The sequence below is a fragment of the Acinonyx jubatus genome, chromosome C1 (genome assembly GCF_027475565.1).
Source record: "Acinonyx jubatus isolate Ajub_Pintada_27869175 chromosome C1, VMU_Ajub_asm_v1.0, whole genome shotgun sequence".
Classification (NCBI taxonomy): domain Eukaryota; kingdom Metazoa; phylum Chordata; class Mammalia; order Carnivora; family Felidae; genus Acinonyx; species Acinonyx jubatus.
Genome location: NC_069381.1, coordinates 65,333,209 through 65,354,486, shown reverse-complemented (window position 1 = coordinate 65,354,486; position 21,278 = coordinate 65,333,209). Strand labels below are relative to the sequence as shown.

Below are 21,278 nucleotides of genomic sequence, written 5' to 3'. Positions count from 1 at the left end.
CCAGTCCTCTAAGACTCAGAACTGAAACTGGCACAATGTCACGTCCACCATAATCTATCGCTCAGAAGCTGCCCAGATTCAGTGGAAAGGTAATACACTGCACACCCGTGAGGGAAGTGTCCAATAATTTGTCATAATCCCAGCTCTAATTACAAATCATTTACATTTCTTTAAATATCAAAACGTACTCATGCCCTCCAAAGACTTCCTAAAGTGTTATCAAATTAGGGTATCATGCTCAGGTTCAAGGATCCTGTCATCTAAATGAGCCTCAGTTGTGGATGAGACTCCCTGAGTGTGCTTTCCCTAGCACATGGCCTCATAGACTTCCATTCATTCTGAAGCCTTATGAAATAATGAGATAAGTTATCTAACACTCTCACACACACGTCCACCAAACATTGATGAGATAGCACATCCCATGCTATCGTAGGTTGCTTAAAATAGACACCCCCTTTCTTGGGGGCAGAGGGAGAACAGGAACCCCCACCAGTCATATGGTTCATAGAAATTCTGAAATACATTTGGGCACATGTTGACAATTCATCTGTTAGGGACCTCCTACTAGAACTTAGAAGTGATTCTTTGGTTCTGCTCTCTGGGTTATTTGTCAAGCCCTCGATTCACCTTCCTTTTCTATAAGAAATGGCCAGTATTTGACACTTATGTAGCCTTTTCATCCTGCTTTGTTTTTGTAGAAGTTTGGAGTCCTAAAGCCACTTTTCTTATTGTACTATCAGTTTCTCTTTTAGTCTAAGCTGGTCGTATAATGCTCTTAAAAATTGTGTGTGTTTTCTGCATGCTTTATTGGAACTCAATCAAAAAAAAAATACACCCACATATTGCCTTGAGACCAGTCCCTCTCCATCACTGGCTACCTGGGAAACCATTGTGAAATAACATCTTTAAATTTACTAGAAATCCTTTTGTCTAAAAGAGAGGGTCTAAAAATCATAAACTTAAATATTGTGAAGACTTATAAATATTGTGAAGACTTCTTTGTCCAAGACCACATTATACTTTGAGAATATTTTACTAAAAGAAAGAGAGGATGAGAAACAATTTTATTTTTAATTTTTTAAATGTTTGTTTATCTGAGAGAGAGAGAGAGAGAGAGAGAGAGAGAGAGAGACAGAGTGCATGCAGGGGAGACAGGCTCCAGGCTCTGAGCTGTCAGCACAGAGCCCTACACAGGGCTCGAACCCACCAGCAGCCGTGAGATCATGACCTGGGCCAAAGTCGGAGGCTTAACCAACTGAGCCATCCAGGTGCCCAGAAACAGTTTTAATTTCACGTCTAGCATGTCCTGTCTCCTTTATGTTTCCTCTAAATTCTGCTGGAAGACTGAAATATTTTATCTATAATTTATTTCTCTTTTCATATTTTATCTTAAGGATCTGTAAAGAGTCAATTGGCACTTTCTATATTCTGCCTGGAAATCTCTCCAGTGAGATCGATGACTTCATTTGGTGACCTTCCTATTTTCCATCATACGGTAGATAACAGAGCTGCTAAACTTTTGCCACTATATAAAAGGTGTGATTTTTGCTTTAACCTCTAAATGTTTTACTTATGGTTCTTCAATCCCTCACTAATAGTCTTTTCAAGGCTCTTCCAACTTTCAGAAAATGTCCGCAGAGTTTTTCCAGCTTCCACCTCTTACCTGTGCTCAGTTTCCTACTTCCTACTGTCAAATTGTGTTCTAGTTAGCTATTCCTGCAAAACAAAGAACACCAAATTAGCAGATTAAAACAATAATCACTTTATTATGTCTCATGGTTTTGTGGGTCAAGAATTAGATCAGGACCCAGAAAATTCTTCTTACATTGCCTGAGTTTATGTGGTGGTATTCAGCTGGCAGAGGATGGTATAGATTGTCAAATATGGATAAACACATGTCCGAAGCCTTCACAGGGATGTTTAGAAGGTTGACCTCTGCTGGACTATCCACTGAAGTGCCTACAAGTGGTCTATCTAGTTTAGTACAGAAGGACATTTTGCATAGTGTCTTAGGGCTTCAGGTTATAGAAGATTTGTATGGAAATTGAAGGCTTCCAATAGCATAGTCTTAAAAATCCCCAAATGTCGCTTTTATTTCTTTCGATCGGTCCAAGAAGTCACTAAAAACTAGATTTAAGGTGATGAAAACCACACTCCATCTTTTAATGAGAGGAGTAGTAAATGGCTTGGCAGCCATTTATAATGTACCACACATTTCTACAACACAGAACCACTTTCATAAAAAGCATATTTTGATATGGGCTTTTGGGTGTCTTTTATGTGAAGGCTGCTTTGAAACCAGCAGTTAATTCTCCAAGAAATAATTTTGTTGTGCTTAAGATTCATATCATTGCTTTTCATGAGGAAGTTTTTTGAGTTGTAAAGTAACTAGTCTACAAATGCATGTTTAAAATAATAACTATCTAAATGTTTCAAGTGTGTACAGTTATGGTTCTGTTCTGAAGTACAGATAATTCTTTTAGAAGATAAAATGTTAGGTAGGAGTGAGTGTAATGGCTCTGTTTAAAATTAAATCTGGGAAAGTTTTCCCCACTACAAAAGTAATTCACATAAGCACTGTCACGGTAAGATTAGCTTGTCACTGCTCAGATTAGCTTGCTGGAGAATGACATGTGGAACATAGCTGAATTGCCCAAGTCATTCCAGCTAGAGCCAGCCTACATTAGCCCACAGTCGTCAGCACACCCTTGGACATGGTAATGAGTCTGAAATCCAAAGAACCCCAAGCTGAGTCAAATCTAAATTGCTGGCACACAGCCTATTCAGCTAAATAGTAAGATTCTTATCTGTCACTTACTTTTGGAATGTTTGCCCATGGAGTGTTATTGTAGTAAGAAGTAACTGACATGGAAATCGATACAAAGAGCAGGGTGACACTACAGCAAAAATCTAAAATATGTGACACGGGTTTAGGGACACAGTGGCAGGTGGGGGCTGTAAGTACAACAAAGAGACTTTAAAAGGAGGTTGGAAAAATGGAAAGGGAGCTGCCAAGGAAAGCTAAAATACGGTGACGTATTATGTAGTTGCAAAACTTGGTAACCTCTTACCTGCATTAACTTACAAGATTAGAAGTGTAGCTAATAAATATTTAACCTCAAACACAGAGATTTCCAGTCAAAAAGTTGAAAACAATAGCTGCTGTATATATGAAAATGTCCAACCATCAAGAGACGAGCTCAGAGTGGTGCTGGAGGTGTACAAGTAGAGGGAAGCTAGAAGGGCCAGATAATTGAGTCTAGAAAGAAATACAAGTCTACAACAGAATAGGGAGTGTGGCTTTGAATCCTAAGGTGTACTGGATCAAATATTTAAAACGCATTCAACATTTTTGAGAGAGATGTATTGGCAAAAGAATAACCCAGCTGATCAAAACTGGACTGAGATTTTGCAAAATGTAGATAGATCTTTAAAGCCCTAAATTTATATAATTAGAAAACAAGTTTTGAATAATCTTCATAGAGCAAACTTTCCAATGATGTCTTTAGAAGTACCAAAGGACCTCACGGGAAATGAAAGATACTCCAAGGAGCAGAACTAAAAGCTGTAGAGAATAACAGATTGAAAAACTTTTCTTAGATATCAGAATTGGACCAAAGAAAATTCTCCAGCCCCAGGATAGAGGACCTGGCTATCATCACAGACTGCAATTTCTGGATTTTGAGATGAGTGACTTCTTTTTTTTTCCTCAAATTTTTAATTTACATTCTGGTTAGTTAACATATAGTGTAATGTTGGTGTCAGGAGTAGAACTTAATGATTCATCAGTTACCTACAACACCAAGTGCTCAACACAGCAATGTCCCACCTCCCTTCTATCAACCCTCAGTTTGTTCTCTGTCATTAAAAGTCCAGATGAGTGACTTCTAAAGAGCCTCAGATTCTTGGTCTTTTCAAATAGTAGTATTTATCGTTATCACCCTGCTTCTGTTTGATCACTGTATGTTGGATGTTAGTGAAAAAGAAAACTTGTCTTCTTTGTTTCATAGGACTCCAAATTTAAAGTAATTACATGCAGGGGTACCTGGGTGGCTCAGTCGGTTAAGTGTCCAACTTCAGTTCAGGTCTTGGTCTCATGGTTCCTGAGTTCGAGCCCCACATCAGTCTCTGTGCTGACAGCTGGGAGCCTGGAGCCTGCTTCAGATTCTGTGTCTCCTTCTCTCTCTGCCCCTCCCCTGAATGTGCTCTATTCTCAAAAATAAATAAATGTTTAAAAAAAATAACTGCATTCAAATTGATATAGACCACAGGATCCTGGAGTTGAAGCTTATGTGGGATTGGTGAGGTGCAAGTATATTTTGTATCAGGGACAAATATGAATAATTGTGGCATTAAGAGCAGACTGGGACCTTAAATAATGGCTCAAATTCTTCATCTCTCTGGATTCACACTCTTTGGCACATACGTTTGTGGTCATCTTTCTCTCTGACTCTTGGCTCATCCATGTGACCTATTTTGACCAACAGAATTGTGAGCCCAAAACTCAAGAGACCTAGTGGGCTTCTGTTTTCTCTCTCTCTCTTGAACTTCTGTCATCACCCTGATGACCTGCTCAGTAAGATCAAAGATACATGGAGGATAGTTAAGTCCCCCTAGTCTTACAAACGGAGACCAGCCTATACCGGTTAATATCAAGCTCATCTCCAAACACTTAATGTGACCAGCTAGGATCTGAAAATTGCGTAGATGAGCCAAATAGTAATGATGTCCTGCATTTGTACATTTAGTCAATGCTTATTGTTTTAAGACATGGGGATCTAGAGTTGTTATTGTTTTAGGCAGTAGATATTTGATACATTATCTTTAAAACATTTTATAAAATATTTCAGGCAAACATAAAAGTATTGGGTATCTTAAAATTAAGAGCTGTATATCTCTCCAAATAAGAAATAAACATTCCAAATACCTTTGAAGCCTCTGTGTGTACTTACCATCAAGTTCCTTCTTTGCTATACTCCAGAGACAACAACAACCTCATTTTTTATTATCCTTATGCATTTTCATAATTCTACTATAAAAGTATTTTTCTGTAAACAAAATGTAGCAGTGTTTTCCATTTTAAAAATTTTTATGTGATGATAACATTCTTTATCATCTACAATGTGTTTTTATACTCAGCATTATTTATTTTTAGTTTTTACCATTTTAAAACACATTGCTCCATTTCAATCATTTTCACTATTGCCTCGCATTACTTTATGCGGCTATGCTACGATTTATTAAAGCATTTCCTCTCTATGGATATTATGTTATCATTTTAGGCCATTGGACACCATTTTGTATACTGGCCAGATATAGGAATTTCGTTTTAAATTTTATATCCTACAGTTCTGAGTTACTAAAGCAATGAAAAGTCCTTACACCAGCATATATTTTATTCACGCTTCAGAATTTGTCTCATGTATTCAGCTAACAAACACCAAATGTAATACTATTTATGTTGACATATACCATACTTCACAACTCTGCAAAACTAGCAAAGTTCATATAAACATAGATTGGTTTCAAACACCAGGAGCATTAAGAAATGTTTTTAAATAATATATAACAATTTTGTATAGACTTATTCAATGAGCTATCAATCCTGAAAAGCAATTTGCATTATTTGCTCACAATTTAGAAGAATCAAAACAAACTCCTTAGCATTTCACTTTTTCATCTTGGCCTGGGATTATGGCTCTAGGTATGTATTAGAATATGGGGAAGTATTTATGTGAGATTAGTTAACATCCGGTACTAAGAAGGCATTATTGAGATTTTTAAGTGTATGTAACAAAGGCCTCTTAAATGGATAGTAGTAAAGGACTATAAATAAAACTACATTAAACATTTATTTTATTATTCAAAATATCTGTTAGTGATTCTAAGAGATTCTTCTCCTAAGTAGAAACAAATATGTTATTTTTACAAAGCAATTCATGTGTACTGAGGAAGGCTGTTATTCCAATAAGCTCAGGAACATTAAAGGCAATATATTCAAATGAAATTTTTTGACCTGTGCTCCTGATAATGCCTGTGCTGCAAATTGTTGACTTATCTTAATACCAAAATACTTATGTTGAAAATATTTGCCTTCCATTTCATTCACAATTAAGAGGAGTTTGATTTTTCAAACATGCGAAAATCTAAAATGTCTAGACAGCCCTATATTAATGAATCGTATAGATTACCTCTTTTGTCTCAAGATAACACTATTGGAAAGGATTCAGACTCATAATTATTTTTTTAACAGACCAAAGACTGCTCTAATTTAACCATCCTTATTTTTAATTGTAGCAACAGTTATTTCCATCACTGCAATATCATTTTTAAGACTTGAGGATTCAGGAGTGCCTGGATGACCAGACAGTTAAGTGTCCAACTTTGGCTGAGGTCACAATCTCACAGTTCAAGAATTCGAGCCCCACGTCAGGCTCTGTGCGGCCAGCTCAGAGACTGGAGCCTGCTTCGGATTCTGCGTCTCCCTCTTTTTCTGCCCCTCCCCCACTTGCATTCTGTCTCTCAAAAATAGACATTAAAAAAAAGTTAAGACTTGAGGATTCATAAGAACCGAGGAAAAAGTTTGCATTAATTATCAAGAATTTCCTTAGAAAACGTTTAAAAAACAACAACGATGTATTCCCTTTTTGATAAAAACGGTTTATACATATTTAGATTTTACACTACTTGAATAACGCTTAATTGTGTCAACTTGCTACACTCTGCTTTGACTCAGTTTCAGAGCTATGTCCGTCTGTTTCATTTTTGATTTTTGTTCTTTTTATAATATCACAATTTTATATAGTTTTTTGGGTTTTTTTGTTTTTTGTTTTTTAAGGAAAAGCAGACTGCCATGTTCACTGCCCCATTTGGATGTGGCCGGAGTCTTGGAAGCTTGACTACCCAACAGTCTCCTATAAACGGACCTTCAGAACTTGTTTGGAGGTTCTGGCAGGAAGCACAGCTACTTGTATACCCTTGACTGAAGAATGGCCCTCCTTTGTGGGGAAAGGTCGCCCTTTTCTGCTGGGCCCACAGCTCTAGGAGGGAGGTACATGGAGCATTGAGGGAGACAGGTGACACCACCTAGCCAGCCAGATCAACCCAATCAATCCTGGTGACCAGTGGGGTGACAGATGTCGCAGCCAGATCACCCACATATCAAAATTATCTCAATTTTAGAGCAATCCCATTTTTCTCATAATAACAGCTATTAAATAATATTTTATAAAGATTTTTTTTCCCGGTACTATTTGAACCTCTAGTTCCATAAACTTTATATCTAAAAAATCTATATAAACAACACTATAAATAGGCATTACCTGCAAATTTCAATATAATAATATGTCTGAATCATATTGCAAATAATTGGCCATAGGTCCCAAGTAGAAGTTTACATATTCTTAGTCTCTATGTATTCTCCATTTAAAAACTAAACTTAAAGCAACTACTTATTGTGTAATATGCTTTCATAATTAATGCATTAATATTTATTAGCAAAACAGAATCTAAGGATTTAATGCGGTGAAAAATTTGTCTCTGTATGTAATACAAATTTATTTTTCTAAAATTATGGATGTTCCTATTCTGAGTATTTGAGACTCAGTTATGTGACAAACCACTGCAAACTTACTGGCTTAATACAACCTTAATTTATTATTTCTCATAACCAAACGGGTTGCCTGAACAATTTTTCTGTTGGTCTCACCTGGACTCACTCCTGCATTTACATTCAGCTGTGAGTCAATCAGTGGCTGGTTGAGTCTTTCTCTCCAGGTGGTCCTTCAAGGAGACTCCATTGATTTCTTCAGACTATGGTCATCTTAGAGCCTCACATAAGCTAGGCTGGCTACAGAATTTCTTGGGTCCAGAGAAAGTGAAAATATGGGGCCCCTTTTTAAGAAATTATTAAGAGTTTAAAGATGAGAGCAGCAGAGTATTAAACTAAGTGTGGGCCCTTTTAATCAGGGCCCCCATGAGACTGCACAGGCTGCATCCCCAAGAAGCCAGCCATGGAGAAAGGCAACAGAGGGAGCTACAAAATGACTTGGAGTGCTGGATCTTAAGTCACGTGGTTCACATCCACCAGACTCTACAGGTCAAGGAGAGTCCTAAGATGAGTGCATACTCAGAGGTGTGGACTGGAATGGGGAGAATTCGCAATTATATTTTACAATCTACCACAAGAGATATTTTAATTCTGCACCTTCTTATATCACCGAGTTGTTCTCAGCATTTCAACAAAGATAATCAATCTTTAAAAACTCTAATTAAATTACTTAATAAAATCAGATGCAGTCTGCTATTTCCACCCGTGTTCACTTAATTTTCAGAATTTGATTAACTAGGAGGGAAGGTTGAAAATAAACAAGGAAATGAAATTATTTAAAATATCTATAGATTGAAAAGAAAAAAAATATATTTGGAAGGAAAAGAAGGGATTTTAAGGAATCATCAAGGATTACTATTAGACTTTGTAGAGACGTCTGCCAGATAAACTATGTACAAATGCATCTGAGTGGGTGTGTATGGAGCCATCACATTTCAACAAAACAGACCCATGTAATCCCCAGGTCTAGTGTAACCCCCTGTAAAGCACTGGAGTACCATATAGCTTAAATGAGAATTATCTTCCAATTGTGCAAAATAGATCAGGCTGTGAACACACAGTAGTGTGACCTGTAGTGAAAAGGGACTAGTTTGCTTTAAAGATGACAAAGAGAGGGGCGCCTGGGTGGCTCAGTCAGTTAAGCGTCTGACTATTGGTTTCAGCTCAGTTCATGATCTCACCATTTATGAGTTTGAGCCTCACATCAAGGTCTGTGCTGACTGTGCGGAGTCTGCTTGGGATTCTCTCTCTCCCTCTCTTTCTGTCCCTCCCCTGCTCTCTCTGTCTCTTTCTCTCAAAAATAAATAAATAAACCTAAAAAATAAAAAATAATAAAATAAAGATGAAAAAGAAAGACTTCATAAACCAAAATCTTTAAATCTAAGAAAGAAGGGAAAAATCTGGGTTGCTGTCATTTTCACTGTGGGCTACCCATGTCCTTAGAGCAGGCACTAAGGTCCCTGTGTTACAATTAGCAATAAAATGCTGCTTAATAATCTTGAGAGAGTCGAGTCATTTTCCCACCAACGCTTGGATGTTTTTGGTATTATTTTAATAGTGTCTTCTGATTTTATTAACCTCTCTTGAAATGCAACCTTCCCTTTGAAGGAAATGGGCCCTAATTCTCCCCATCAATTCTGATCTTTCAGTGACACTCTATTATAGCATCTCTATGTTCTCATTCTAAATTTGCATTGTCTTCTTTTACTGATGTCTGAAAACATTGGGAGAATGGTTATTTTTAGCCCTTCTAATACCATCTTCATCGTATTTGTACAAGATCAAACCATTTGTTTAATAGAAAAGAGATGGATATAATATATTTCATTGTAAAGTGATCATTGTAGAGACCTTGTTGGTCCTATTGCTAAGAGGGAGTAAAAAAGTGTAGTAAATGAAAACTGCAGAAGGCTTCCTTGTGTCTTCCAATAAGGTTTTTGTTGTTACTGCAGTTTTTCCACTTGAGAAAGACACATGAGGGAGGAAAGGAGAGCAGTGATGTGTGTTTCCAACTTCAGGGTAATTGAGGGATTGGATTATTCTGCTGAGAGTGCATCAAAGAGAAGAAAACCCATTACAGGATGGGGGCAAAGAACCCAGGGAGAGGCCAGATTGCCAGAAGTATGGTTCTCACAGCACTGAAAGCAGGCGTGAGACAGGGCACCCTGCAGTTTCAGACAGAAGGATCTTTCCCGGCCCCTGCGCTGATCATGAGTGAGGCTGAGGACATGCAACAGTCTGGGCTTCGTGGGAATTTTCAGCTTTCCATATGCTACCTACTACTGCCAGGCTGCATTATGTTAATTAAACCTCTTCCTCCAAAGTGGTTATTACAAAAGAGGTCTGCCAATGTCCTGCATAGCGTGCAAGCCCAGGAAGAGAGGACAAGGGCTCTGCTATGAGGGGCAGTCCAACCACCAGGACCTGGGCATTTTGAGGAAAGTATACTCAAAACAAGATTAACTGGTTTCTGTACTTTTAAATGAGACAGTGAGCTCAGTCCCCAAATAGCACTGTGAGTAGCAGATATCTTAGAGCCAAATTTCCTAATTAGAATAGTCTCAAATGACCCTGAGTCTCCTGCCAAGGACACCAGTGGAAAAGAGTAGATGAGTGCTTTCCTCTGCGGCGCTACTCTGCCTTTATACTTAGTCTTCCTCCCCCGTGGTGTTGTCTGAAATGGCAAATTTCACACTAGCACTGAGAGAAGAGAATAGGATACTGAAAAGTTTGTATGAGATCTCATTTCTGTAAAATAATGACAAAAATAACTCCTTTACATGATTGCACGTAGATGATTACTATGATTATGATAGATGATAGATAGATAGATAGATAGATAGATGTTCGGTAGACCTCTTTTGTTATTTTATAAGCCTGCAGGAACATAAACTTATGAACATGAGTTGTGGTAGTGGGTCAGAGATGATATAGAAAAGGGGAGAAGAGAAAAGAGATGAAATAGAAAACAAAACAAAACACTCCTTTTCCAAAGTTCCAAGCATGTATATAATTCACTATAATTGTTGTATTTGCATAAGATTATGTGAGCATGTATCTGCAAGGACAAAATTTAAAGAACCTCATGTAGTCTGAAACACTGATTCTTAGGAGAATAAAAAGTTATTTCTGCACTCTTTCATGTTAATTTCCGAACAAGAAAATATCCGAACAGCCATTAATAGTCCTGATACATTTATTGGGGCCAAATAAATGTCAAGCATTATTGCAGTTGTGGGGCCTGGCAGCCTCCTTCCTCATTATTCCTCTCAACCACGTCATAAGAGCAACAGCACAGTATGAGGCGTCATGGCTAAAAACAAGAGGTTTTTCAGGGTGGAATCAACTCTACCAAATAATGGCCAACAGCAGTGGGAGAGGGGAACACTTTCCTGGTAGAGACGAAGGAAGGGGATGTTCATAGATCCACAGTTCCAATGTGAAAAGTGCAACTTTCTAACCACGTCTGGGACACACACATACACATCCTTACTCCTCTAAATAACATTGTCTCAAAAACCTTAATGAGTTTTTAAATATGAAATAGTTCAAGTATTATTTAATTGTCGGAACCTTTCACTTTCTTAACACACTTATTTTTGGGCAATGCAAAGTAAGATCTCCTTTTGACAGCAATGAATTAATTGCATAGAACATCATTCTTCTCAAATATGTACCCACCTTGTTTTTATTCTCTCTCTAGTCTCCACTATGCTGCTAAGGATGTAATCTGATTCGCAGCTATTCTGTAAAAAAATTAGTTTGATGTCAGGAGCCAGATACTATTGTCCTTTCCCTGGCAAACCAACCAATGAGATCAATCAGAGTTTCCCTTCCGACCTAAGGAGAGAGCAATTGGGTCCCAGTGCAGGAGAAAATGTGGGCAAACAAAGCAGCTGTTTGGTCATCATCGATTGCTCAAACACAGTTAGGAGCATTTGAGTCCCCCGAACTCCCGCTGGGATGGTGACCTTAAATTCAGGTTGCAGAACATCGGGAAGAGAGGTCTGCTCTGGAAATATCCCGTCCTTTTTACTTTAGTACTTCTGCCACCACTTTTTTTTTTTTTTTTAATTTCTCTGAGGATTAAATTGAGATACGTGGCTGGGTATACGAACGTGGCAGTAGGGATGACTAGAGTTGATGGAAAAAAGGTAAGGGAGAGGGATGGTGAGCATTTACATGGGGAGATAGAAAAAACTTTCCCATGAATATTTTTTCTTAGAATCCATAATTACTACAATCAATACAATAGAGAAAATACAACAACAGAACCTAGTAAATTATGTTTTTAATCTCCAAAGCATTTTTAATATTTTCCAAGTCAACAAACTAAGCCTAACTGACTTGGAAATTTCTCTATCATACGCTAGTACAAAACACAAAAATATTTACCAGAACACAAAATGTTCAAATAATATTTGAATTATTTGAATTATTTGAATAATATTTGAATATTATTTGAATTATTGCTTGAATCATTTTACTTTAGTCATGTAAAAGCACAATCAGGAGCTACTAGATTATAAAGTATTCCAAGACCGAAAGCTTGCTTTCTCTTTACTATATATTATTTTATTATTGTTGTTGATGATGATACCTTATTCAGGATGCATTACAGCAATTGTTACTTATTAACAGGATTTTCTGCTGATACGTTCCTCTTGGGTTGACCAAAGAACAAGCTTGAATGTTTATTTTTAAGGAGCTTCTATTGAAATGTAAGTGGTAATGGAATTTTATTTTTTATTGTAGTAATAACACTTAACATGAGATTTACCCTTTTAACAGATTTTTCAGTGTATGATACAGTATTGTTATCTATAGACACAATGTTGAATAGCAAAACTTTAGAACTTATTCATCTTGCATAACTGAAATTTTATAACCGTAGATTATAAAAGTGATTCCACAGTTTGCCCTTACCCCAGCACCTGGCAATCACTTTCAATTCTTTGCTTCTAGGAGTTTGACTATTGCAGATAAAGCATATAAGTGGAATCATTCTGTATTTGTCCTTTTGTGACTGGCTTGTTTCACTCAGCATCATGTCCTCAAGATTCATCCATGTGGTTGCATATTGCAGAATTTCCTTTTTTTCTTAAAGGCTAAATTCTAGACAGGGGTTTGAATAATATTGGTTAAACACTGAAGGTAACAACTATTGATTAAAAATGGTCAAGAACATTACACAAAGATTCATATAAGGACAAATAAAACACTCTAAGGGCAAAGACTGAAGATGTCTGAAAATAAAGGAGCTCTCTCTTGACTTTAGGACTGGTTTTTCAAGCAATTTGGGTTTTTGCTAGATTCTATGGTTTGTCAGACTGATGTCTATGAATTTGAAGTCTGTTATTCTTGAGATTTTTTCTTGAGGCTTGATGAACACACAGTGTCGCTGGGAAATAACTTACTGGAGAAAGGGCACATCACGTGCAAGTATTGGGAAAGATGTGGTTCTGAAATGGAACGTAATTATTCATTAATAGTCACCGAAAATGAATCTGAGGCGTCCAGTTCATCTCCTTGCCATTTCAAGATTTTTCTCTCCATTAAGACACTCATAGTAATATAAACAAGTAATATTGCATTTTATTTGTTCACATTTTAATATGACATTTATATTCCATTTTCTATTTCACTAGTAGTCACATATATTCCCATTGTTTTCACATTTCCCTTTTTGTCAATAGTGGTTTTTAATAAGATTTTTCTTATAAAGTCAATTCTAAAATGTTTTGATGTTCTATATAATCAATTTTCCATAGCTCTGTAATGGTTGCTTCACAACAACCTATGGCTGGTTTTATTGCCTCTGTTTTCATTTGTAAAACTATTACAGGAATTGAAAACATAAATGCATGTGTAGAGTTTTTCATATCACTGCAAACATTTAAATTTAGAATTTTTGCAGAGCTGTTTATAACAACATGACAATATAATCAGAGAGTTAAAGGATGGTGATTTTCTGATGGAGTATTGTTTTTATAAAGCAAACTTTAAATGGCTACTTACTGAATGACCTGAGTGATCATATTTCTGGTTAATAATCAGGTTTCTGATTTTCCTGGCATCATCATTTCCTGATGGAACTAGTCAACAAACCTAAGTATCTAATGGTGTTCTTAAATTATCTAAAAGATTAAGAATATATCAATCAATAAAATGTTCTATATTTTATCTAATGTATTTTGGTATTTTTATCCATTTATTTTTAAAGACAACAAAGTCAAAACAACTAGTGAATACAATAAATTAAATTATTGAAATCTTCAAGTAATTGCCTCACTGACTTTTATCATTGGAAATACACACACACACACACACAAACACACAACTGAAAATTAGAGACAAGAACAGTCTGGAACATATGATGCTGCAGAAAAAAAATATGTTACAGACAGAATTGTTCTTAGAAACTTCTATTATCCAGAACTAGCAAGACTACAGGCCATTGGTTCTCTATCTGGTCAATTCAATACTTCTCTTATATGACAAATATTTTTATAATGTCACTTTAATTCTCCCAATAAAAAATTCACAGTTAATATCATCTATCAGCACACAATTCAAAAACATCAATCATTAAGTATATCAGTGAAGAAAAGTAAATTAATTTATAACAAAATATACATTCAATATGTAAATTTTAGACATGACTATGCAAGCAACCACAATAGAATAAGTAAATGCTCCTTCCTATAGTTCTCATCACTTCAAATGCTACAGATGAAAATCCAAATCAATTCATTTTGTTGTATTGTTGCCTCAAAAACCAGAGAAACACAATGCCATAAGTGATGTGATTTTGAGAAACAGTGAATCACTCTTGGCATAATTCTTAGCAAAACAAAGTACAATCTTTCCTCAGTTTAAACAACACTTGCAATACTGGAAAAATCTGTGACAAAAACTATTCATAAAAACACTTGATTTTACCAGGCTTGGTTATTTATAAACAGGTCTTTCACATACATGGATACTCAGAGGGCATTAAAGAAAGTCAGACAGGGACATTCAACCAGTCATTTTACAGGACTTTTCCATACATATCCAGAGCATCTGGCATCCCTGACAATTACCTACCAAATGATAGCAGTGTCTTTCCACTTACCGTAACATCAAAATGTCCTAACACACTTCTCAAAGGACCTCTAAGGAATTGTACATCCAGTTAAGAACCACTACTCTGAGTCAGTCACATTTCTTGTGTTTGATTTTGGCTACTATGGCCAAAGCATCATTCTAAACGATTACAACAACAAAGTTAAATCATTGTAAAAGAGCATCTCTGAACTGTTACACTCTTTCTTTTTTTTCCCAAGTTCATCTTCTTTTTTTTTTTTATTTAAATTTTTTTTAATTTACATCCAAGTTAATTCACATATAGTGCAACGATGGTTTCAGGAGTAGATTCTTTTATTCCCCTTACCCACTTAGCCCATCCCCCCTCCCACAACCCCTCCAGCAACCCTCTGTTCTCTATATTTAAGTGTCTGTTATGTTTTGTCCCCCTCCCAGTTTTTATATTATTTTTGCTTCCCTTCCCTTATGTTCATCTGTTTTATATCTTAAATTCCTCACATGAGTGAAATCATATGATACCTAATTTTCTCTGACTAATTTTGCTTAGCGTCATACCTTCTAATTACATCCACATAGTTGCAAATAGCAAGATTTCATTCTTTTTGATTGCTGAGTATTACTCCATTATGTATACATACCACATCTTCTTTATCCATTCATCCATCGATGGACATTTGGGTTCTTTCCATACTTTGGCTACTGTCAGTAGCATTGCTATAAACATTGGGGTGCATGTACCCCTTCGAAACAGCACGCCTGTATCCCTTGGGTAAATACCTAGTAGTGTTATACTCTTTCTGATGCACATGCATAAAGGAGTGAAATGGATAGTTATGAACTGGTTGTCTACAAGTTTTAGAGCTTTATTCTTGTTGTTCTTTCCTTTTTTTTTTATGTCAGATTATTCAACTACTCTCTTTTCTTTCAGCTGCCTCTTCAAATTATGACTGTTGTTTTAAGATAATATCAGAAGCTCCTAACACATAGGTCCTGTGGAAATTACTCTGCGTTTGCTTGTCCCAGAGATGGCTGATTTTAGACTTACGGAGTCTTCCAGAATATGCATTGGCACATTGTGTTTCTGCTCATAAATCTTGGCTCTCTACTTTCCCAGCTTTAATTAAATTGTCCCAGGAACATTTTTATTTCCCTGATGCACTCTAGCACAGTGAATTTATAGGTATTTAGGAAGTCCAGAAATATCATGGCTCAGAAATTATAGTAGTCCAGGTTATAAGTTCTATGAGGGCAGATAATGTGTTTGTTCTAGTTAGCACTTTGTCTCTTAGCACAGTGTTTAAAACCTAGCAGGGGTTCAATAATGATTGTTAAATAAATGAATTTAAAAATGAATTGTAGGGGCTCGTGAGTGCCTCAGTTGGTAGAACGTGCAGCTTTTGACCTCAGGGTCATGAGTTCAAGCACCATGGTGAGCACAGAGATTACTTAAATAAATAAACTTTTAAAAAAATGAATTGTAGGTAAGATTTAAGAAAATAACTTGGTTTGAATTTACTCATCCTGATACTATTATTATGGCCACTCTTTCTTCGGAATCAAATTCTTTCACCTTTTACCATTATTATTGTTCAAACTGGTCAATATTCTATGGCCCTGTGTCATACATGATGGAACTTCTCATAACCCACAGCTCCTTAAATTAAATGGACCATCAAATTTGTATGGAAATTGCCTTTTAAAATTCTCCAAAATTATTTTTATTATACTTAATTACCTGCTGCATATTTATCATGGAGATCAAACTATGTAATAATCATGTTGTATTTTAAGCATATCTTTTTTACTATAATAATAATAAATAATAATAATAGTAAATAGTAAATAATAAGTAAATAAGAATAATAAGGTTGTGCATTTGGAGAAGTTATTCTCTAACCACTGAAAGAAAAAATAAAAAAGGAACATTTATACACATAAAGATAAAAATTGTAAGCCAAGTATTCAAAAATTATTTCCTTCATTTATATAATTTTTATATGAAAACCAGAACAGAAAACACTTAAGAGTCTATAAAACATTCATTGCATCTTTAAATTAGCATGCTTTTGTAAGGTTTACCTTTCATTGCAGTGATATGTCAGTGTGGGATGATGTGGTATACGGCAGAAACAGAAATTATACTCCATGGCATGTAATTTGTTGGAAAGCAGAAAGATTTAGAATGACAAAAAAACTGGTTCCGAAACATGTACATACAACAGTAAAATTAAATGAATTAATCTTTTATTTATTAGAAAGAACAATTCCTTAAAAATATGAAATATGCTTAGAAATGCAATATTTGAAATACTGTCCTGAAGTGTATGCACAAACAGGAACACATCTTCAGTGAAACTCGCTTTCCCCCCAGTTCTGTTACTACATTTTATCTTTTAAAAGGGAAATCCCAATTTTGCAAGAAAAAAAAATAACTCAAATTAACTGCAAAGACCAGTTGAAAGTCCCACCTAGGAACAGACCCTAAATTAATTCTCTGAAAATCGTTAATGGAAGTGAAAATGAATTACAATTTCCAACATAAAAAATGCATAAAAATATTCCCATCAGAGGAAATAAAGTAAAACCAAAAATTGGTTCTGGTGTGGGGAGTCTCAGAATGGCATAAGGAGCAGGAGACCAGAATGCCTAAAATGTTAGGGAGAAATAAGTATTTAAAAATGAAAAAAATGTAGATGACATGTATGACTTTTAGGTATTTGCAAGAATATTTTTCAAAGGTAACATGAGGATGAAAATAATAGAGATGTCATTTTAGCATTGTAGACCATGGCTACAACATAGCTCTGACCTTCATCAAACTCAAAATTACAACATAAAACATGTATTTGGATCTGTGTCCCGGTAGAAAGACTTTGAGAGACGCTAACCTTTGGTTGATACTGTCTAAAATTCTCCCATACCTGCTTTGTCACATTGCGAGTCATTTTCTCTTTCTTCATGTTCTCTGAAAACATTCACATCCATTCTCTTTCCAAAATATATTCTCTCCTTACCTCTTAAAGTGTACTCTAAGCCAAAAGACCCTGTTCTATTATTAAAATAGAATAAATAGATACTGCTATGTCCACAGAAATGCTTCCAGTCTGTCATCACATCCTTCAAGGATTGCAGACATATTTTCTATTAGTTGACAGTGTATTTTCTTATAGCACTTCTGGGTTAAGTTCCCACCTATGTGATCCGTTATTTCATGTATATATGGGAAACAAACTGAATCACTATGTCCTGAACAGAAAAAAAAAAAAAAAACAACAACAACACTGTGTCTACAGATGCTGCCATGTCCTAATATTCGATAAAATTCCTTCTTTACTATTAAGTAATTTGGGGAAGATTTAAAATGTTGGCAACCAATCTGCAAACTGTATGTAACTAGGAAGGTGACAAATATGCCGTTTCTCTAATTCTCCCCCGCTAAAAAACCCAGCTATCTGGTCTTTCAACATGTCTGATAAAATAGTGGAATAAATACAAAAGGAACTTTCTGGGTACAACATTTTTCTGCTAAATTAGGAGAAGGTTTTATTTAACATTTTTATTTTCAACTTTAGAATCAAGTCACTTTTTGAAAAGATGGTTTGATGTAGAAAAACAATTAAGGACAAGGCGGAACCACACTTGTTCAATGACCTTGAGATGGCTCCTCCTCTGGGTCCCAGCTGACATTTCCTTCATAATTGATGAAACTGATCATAAAGCTGGAGAGAGAATTAAATGAATTAACATTTGTAAAGAGCTTTGTATATTCAGTGTCTGTCATATAGTAAGGGCTATATAAACACTTACCGTCATGAAGATTCCAATAATGATTCTTCAACCCAGAGGTACATGATGCAATTTCAAAACTATTCTAACATGACAAATGTGAATAGACATATATTTATATATCTCTAGTGAAGCCTTTGTAAAAGATTTCTTGCCAGGATTGCATGACATGAGGCACATATGTGTACTTTTCCCCAATATAACAAATACAGACTATAATTTTCTTCTTTTGCTCTCTAGACTGAGCAATCTAAGGACATATCTCTTCAACTTTATCAAATAGGGGTTACCATTGGGAGAGCCTTGATAGAGTGTATCTGTAAACATGGCCCCATCTAGCTGAGGGCAGAGTTCCAATGTTCAGAACTGATTTCCCCAGGGAGATCTTATTGGATATGACATTTCACTGAAATTCACACCCAATAGCAAAGTGCAGGGAGGGTCACCATTAACCACAAGTGTTCAATTCTTCAGGAGAGCTGTTTAACAGACAGCTATATTTAACCTGGATGCTCTTCCTGTATCCACCATTGATGCATATTAGTTCAAAATGGAAGCCAGGGAACTCTTGCATGTACTCTAATAACTAAAGGAATCTCATAATTCTTTGTGTTGCTTACTTACATAGACACAGCTGTGAAAAGATTGCTCATGGGAGTCAAGACAATTCCTGATCAATAGGATACATTTTAAAGTGTGCTTATTCCAATGCGGAGGAAGATAGAATAAATGTCATGTTGCTGCTCAGATATCCAATTGTGAACAGAGTTAGAAATGAATTAGCAAGACCATTCTCCTCAATTATTTGGCAGAGTTTTTAAAAACTATTTCTTCACAAACAACAATTGTACTTATCTCAATAGAAAAAAAAATATTTTGGAAAATTTTCTTTATAATTGGTGTATATGTATTTTTTTCTTTTTCCTTTGTTGGGAGAGGGATGACTACATTTGTTTATCGAGTGCATTTGATGCTATGATCCATATATTACATACTTAGTTTTACTTAAGTCTTGTAACAAGTAAGTATTATATAGTCTAACTTTACAGCTGAGGAAAGTGAAGGTTGGTAAGTAAGGTCCCACAAAAGTAGCGCTACGGCAAAACAGGAATTTAAACCTGATTCTGTTCCACTTTAATTTTTATGCTACTTACATTACACTGTGCAGATACTGTATCAGACATGACTATTTTGGCTAATTATGGTCTTTTTCAACTGTTTGTTTTGACGGTGTGGTAAATAAGGCTAGGCGTTTTTTTCAACTTCCCTCTAAACAGCTCAGCAACTATACTTTTGATTTTTTCTGCTTCTTCCATTTTGTTGAAGTATAACTTCTCTGCTTCATCTTCTGGATTTCTGGATATTATTGCTCAAACAAAGATACAGATTGAATCATTGGTACAAAAGATTTGTGTGACCACATCTGTGGCTACCAAGTGTCCATTATAGCATCAAGATAAATTCCATGGTGCTTTCAGGAAATCTACTATTATAACATTTCTTCCATCCCTGTTCCAAGAAAGCTAAATTTGTATAGCCTTTGACAAATGTCAGCAAAATAACTAGGAAGCTATTAAGAATCACTTCAAGAATAATCAGTTCCTGTACCCAAACAGCTGCCTTTTATGAAAGGAGGGGCATCTCCACAAAAGGTGAGACTAAATATGCTTTCAAAATTTGCCAGTGCTGGGGCGCCTGGGTGGCGCAGTCGGTTAAGCGCCCGACTTCAGCCAGGTCACGATCTCGCGGTCCGTGAGTTTGAGCCCCGCATCAGGCTCTGGGCTGATGACTCAGAGCCTGGAGCCTGTTTCAGATTCTGTGTCTCCCTCTCTCTCTGCCCCTCCCCCGTTCATGCTCTGTCTTTCTCTGTCCCAGAAATAAATAAATGTTGAAAAAAAAAATTTAAGAAAAAAAAATTTGCCAGTGCTTGCACCAAGATCTCATTTTCACAGGTAGATCCCGAGATACACTCAAAGTAGAAGAAAAATAAACGATTCAGTGCTCTTGTGATTAAATAGAGTTTTTGAGTAAATATTTGAATGCTGACATGATATTATTGGTTTGCAGAAGCTATCGGGTTTAAAAACCGTTAATGGAAAATGAGACGATATAAGACATTTTCCAAAATCCAACAAAACTAAACAATATTCGTGAAGTCTAGAGCTAAAGGCCAGCACAACATCTGCAGAACCATGAATCTCACTCATAAAGCAAGACTTGTCAGTTTTCACATTTCTGGATGAATGAAAAGTATAATTACTTTGGAAATAGGAGGGAGACTATCTCAGAGTATTGAAATTAATCTTGTCTTTAATTAATTAATTAAAATTAATCCTGTCTCTAAGTCTGTGAGGGCAGGGACCCTATCTCATTAATCATTCTACCCCTAGTACCTACTGTTATGTATGAACGATGTGGATGCTTAAAATATATTGGGAAAAGGAATTAGTGAAATAATAAATGGAGAACTTAGCTGTGGCCCCAGGCAGAAAACACCACATGCTTCCAACATAGGATAAGGAACGGTTGGAAACTGAGAAGGAAGTTCAGTAGACTACAAAATCAGTAGCTTTTTCCTCCCAATTTGCCTACTAAGATCTCTTATGACATACAAGCCCAAGTGGAAGTGTTAGTGAAAGCTTAGTGCTCATACCCTATGTCCCAACCCCAGAAGAGTTGTTTCTCTGCCAGATTTGGGTTCATGCCTCTGTCTCCTCCTATCGGTGACTCTGTCATCCTTCCTAATGTTACACTGAGTGCAGAACATATCCTGCAATGTCCCCTGCCCTAACAA

The 21,278-nt window shown here is 36.1% G+C and overlaps 1 long non-coding RNA gene across 1 annotated transcript in view; it reads right to left on the bottom strand.

The window, feature by feature from the left end:
- Positions 1-14,279: 14,279 nt before the first annotated feature.
- The window catches only part of LOC128313904 (uncharacterized), an 83,427-nt gene continuing 76,428 nt past the window's right edge, over positions 14,280-21,278 (bottom strand). Inside the window, exon 7 of the long non-coding RNA XR_008294992.1 lies at positions 14,280-18,417. This is a non-coding gene — a long non-coding RNA (uncharacterized LOC128313904). The remainder of the gene's footprint in view (positions 18,418-21,278) is intronic.